The sequence below is a fragment of the Tasmannia lanceolata genome, unplaced genomic scaffold (genome assembly GCF_043159265.1).
Source record: "Tasmannia lanceolata isolate RefF3 unplaced genomic scaffold, GAP_Taslan_0.1 ptg000003l, whole genome shotgun sequence".
Classification (NCBI taxonomy): Eukaryota; Viridiplantae; Streptophyta; class Magnoliopsida; order Canellales; family Winteraceae; genus Tasmannia; species Tasmannia lanceolata.
In genome coordinates this window covers 7,488,041-7,492,334 of record NW_027518680.1, presented here as the reverse complement: position 1 = coordinate 7,492,334, position 4,294 = coordinate 7,488,041, and the positions used below count along the sequence as shown (strand labels likewise).

The 4,294-nt window shown below is 43.2% G+C and overlaps 2 pseudogenes; both read right to left on the bottom strand.

Annotated features, from left to right (window-relative positions):
* Positions 1 to 1,106: 1,106 nt before the first annotated feature.
* LOC143864546 (calcium-transporting ATPase 1, endoplasmic reticulum-type pseudogene) lies at positions 1,107 to 2,264 on the bottom strand (annotated as a pseudogene).
* Positions 2,265 to 2,272: 8 nt separating this feature from the next.
* LOC143864530 (alpha-N-acetylglucosaminidase pseudogene) lies at positions 2,273 to 4,061 on the bottom strand (annotated as a pseudogene).
* Positions 4,062 to 4,294: the final 233 nt, after the last annotated feature.

Below are 4,294 nucleotides of genomic sequence, written 5' to 3'. Positions count from 1 at the left end.
AAAACATGATATGATGAGAGGTAGAATAGAATCCTAACCCCTATGATGATAGGACTGACTCCCTAGACTAAGGACAGATTCCTATGCTAGTGGACTATCAAACTAAGATAAAGCTCACAAATAATAAGGAAAAAGAGACCTTGTGCATATTTGGCAAAGGTAAAACACCCAGCCGGGCCGGACAGCTACCTAGCCCTAGGGTGCAACAAATGTGCAACCCAATACCCATAAGGGTCGGGGTATGATGCCAAGCCGAGTAAGGTGTTCTCCCAAAACCAAAAGACGCACAAAGAGGAGGTCTAGCAAGAAAATGAGACTGGATAAGTCTCTTAGACACAGAGGTAGGATAGAGAAAATTGCTAACGAGACTAGGCAAGTCTCCTAGGCACAGAGATGAGATAGAGAAAAATACTAGCAAGACTGGGCAAGTCTCCTAGGATGGGCTTGGGCTATCACCTTCATCGCCCTCGGCAATGAATGGGTTTTTATAATCTAAGATATCTGAAAGGATGAGAGGTCTCTACCTAAAGAAAGAGGGAATAAGAGGGAAGAGGGTATTACCACTACTGGGTAAGTCCCTCCAATGATGGGCTTGGGCTAACGCCTTCATCGCCCTTTGCAAAGAAAGGGTTACCTAAAGTGTAAAGGCATCTAAAAGATGAGAACTCTCTACCTAAAGAAGACGAGAAAAGAACAGAGAGTACTACCATATCCGGTAAGTCCCTCTAAGAAACTTCATCTTAACATATCCTTGCAAACCCACCAAAGGTAGTAGGACCAAAATTATAAGCGCCAATCTCCAGTTAGCTACCATGGCTATCACAAGTCCTGATGTGATTGTTGCTATATTCTATACCATAAGAGTCAAAGCATCTCCTACAAGGCTTCGCATGGTTGAAGCATCGGCCGATAACCTTGCACTAATTGCCCCACTTGAATTTTCAGGCTCATCGAACCAACTGATTTCTTGGTGCACCACCCTCTCAAATGACAAAGAGTGGATACATTGAATGAGCTTAGCCCCAGCAACTCAAAATAGAAAATGTTGCATTGGCAGTGCAGCCAGAGAAATGGCCCCTACACCCACAAATGTCACTGCCCAAAACCTAGCATCTTTCCGAAGCTCGTGCGGTGGCTCGACTTCTGCATCGCCCAATAAGTTTCAGAACCTCATCGATTAGGATCACGGGTAATGCAACAGCCAACACTAAGAGCCATTCATTCAAGCTGAGAGGAACGATATCAAACACTTGAGCAAGGAATGGAACATAGAGGATCAAGAAATGAAGGCTGAAGGATATAGACATGGCGAGGAGGAGCGCCATGGGCTGACCCAAGGTGGCATCACGAAGAGGCTTGTATCCTCGGAGAGGGCATTGAGGGAGTTGAACATTTCGATGGCGACCAAAACGGAGAGGGAGAGGTTATGGCCTTCACTTTGCCTAAATGGAAATAATCACAGGCATTGCTGTCAAAGGAGAACACTTGAGCCCCAGCAGTGAAGGTAGACACTGTGAAGTTTTCCCAGGTTGGGCATTGTCTCCAATTAGAGAGCTGGGAATATAAGAGACGAGTGTGTGGCCGTCGCTGCTCAAGTCGAAACCCAAGAAGGAACTTTGGGTGTACCATATGATGAAAACTCCCACAGTGACTAGACCTATGTAGATCCCAATAACCAAATAGCGAAATAAAATCCATGGTTCTGATCAAAGAATCATCACTTCTTCGAGGGGGGTCTTCACTATATCATTGTCTGGAGGGTTGAATCCCAAAGCTGTTGCAGGTAGGCCGTTGGTAACCAGATTGACCCACAGAAGCTGAACGGGTATCACCCCTTCAAGAATACCTACAGCTGCTGTTAGAAATATACAGGCAACTTCACCAATATTTGGGGAGATCATGTTGGATTTGTTAGACCAAACAAATTTTACTATCAACAGTGATTATAAACAAACCAAATGTAGATCCAAACTAACCAAATCAGCAAGAACTACACATTAAGCATGAATTAGAGAGGAGGAAAAAGAAGTACCTGAGTTGTTAGTGATATTGCGAAAGAACTGAATCAATCGAGAGTTGCAGGTACTCACTAGATCATTAGGCTGGCCTTCAGATGTATATTGCAAAGTTGATAGTAGTGAACGGATATTTCCTTCTTTTCCATTTGACCATTGTCGTATCTTAGCTTCTGAAATTTGAATTTCTTCTTGATGTTGATCAATTCGTGGGAGTTCTCTCTGGTCCACAGATATATGTTCCACCATGCAGTTCTCTAGGGGATCTTCACAGTTAGGTTCCTCTTGATGCTTTTTCCACCAAATTGCTGATTACTTCTCCTTTTAAATACTACCGGATATGAAATGAAGGATGGATCAACATCTGGCAATGAAACAATTACATCTCTGTTTTTGTCATAGGACCCGTCAGTGCAATTATAAGTAGTGTGATGTAATATATTCCAGGCATCTTGCATTGCTGGAACAGAACTTCCATAACGTCTCGTTGGGTATTGATCTATCCACATCTTCACATCAATTTTGTTGTGCTGAAATGCCATTTCAGACATTAGATCATAAACAACAGGATTCTGCTCAATTCCTTCCATAGACATCCCCACACCAACCATGGTTGAATTTTCACTTGTACGGGCTTCGATAGGTCCAGATGCAATTGAATCTAAAATCCCATACATCTCAATGTTTCCAGCAAAATTGTGCAGCATACACCAGATGTAAGGAACACCATAGAACTGCTCAGAACTCCACCAGATAGGTTTCACTTCTGCAAATAGATCGAGGACAACCAGCCTCCCTCTGGGAACAGAATGCAAAAGTGCCTTCATCTGTGGTGGCCTCCAAAACGGATCATACGAGAACAACCACCCCTGCATTAGCCAGACAGCATCATCATCACCACTTTGCATTGCCCTATATACTGCTGCACCTAATGAGTTGATGTAGTCCGGGTTGTCTACAGGGGGAGTATTCTCATCAAAAGTATCGCAATTGTATATGTGAGCACTCCTTCCATATTCTTTCATTTGTTGCTCAATAAATGCTTCCCCAATTTCAACAAACAAGGGATCAGTTGCATCCAAAAGATAAGTGCAGCGCCACCTTGAGTCGCCACCAACAGTAAACCAATTTCCTAAGCGTGTTAGTTTTGCTGATGGAAATCTAGAATGTAGTGCTGCAGGTACATTTCCAGAAAACGCACTGGAGACATTCCAAATTCATACATTCTAGCAAGAATTTTCTTCTGTAAAATTAGTTGTTGATCAAACCAACTTTGTGGCAGTGGACCACCCCATCCATGCAAATTTTCCATACGTGACCATGCAAGAAATGCAGGACCTCCAAAGAAATCATCCAAATCTGAACCGCTAACATTATACATCTGGAAAACCTTTTGCCATATTGCCTCTTGAGTAGTAAATGCTAGAGGCAAATTGATACCTTGAAGAGCCATCCAATCGATTTCCTTCTCCCATCTTTCCCAATCCCACCATGCAAATGAATAGCTAGATGTGACAGCATTCTGGTAGTAGTTCCAAGGAACAGGTCTTTGAATCAAAACTCCATCAGCTTGAATACGGGAAAGGGATCCAGGGTTAGGAACTGAAGAGAGTTGTACACCACCAGTTCGATCCCATGATATATGTGCCTGACTCCAATACTTCAAATACCAGTGAAGACCAGTAGAAAGCTCTACACCGCTCACCTCTTCGATTAAAATCTCTGGAGCCCCTTGTATACCAATAGAGGGATGGTTGTTAATCATAAAGCAAGATTTTCCACCACAGGTCTCACTAGAGATGATCTTGAAGTCGAAGCACGACAAATGAGAGGGAAGGAGCCTGCGGAGAAAGCCTCGAGCAGCGGCTTCTTGGACCGATGGAGAAGCTCTTTCTCGATCCTGGATCTCGATAAGACGAGACAAGTGAGAAAATTCGATTGCAGAGGAATGAGGAATAAAAGAGACATAGCAGAGGAGGAAAAGGAAGAAGAAGAAGGACGATGTGCGAAATGCAGAGAACATGGCTGCTGAAAGGAGAGGTGAGGTGTGAGGGAAATCCTCTGCACCAAAGATTAGAGATAGGGTCTAAGGACGAAATTGTTCAAATTAGTGTAGAAACAGTTGAGAAATGTCGTGATTTCCACAGATTTGAAGAGGTTGAGCATTTGAAATCCGAATCGGGAGGTTGAAACCTTCCAAAAGCTCAAAATCTAACGAAAATGGGGGAATTTCTTGTCTCTAGAACCCTAATTTTCTTCTTTTCTGCAACTCCTCCATC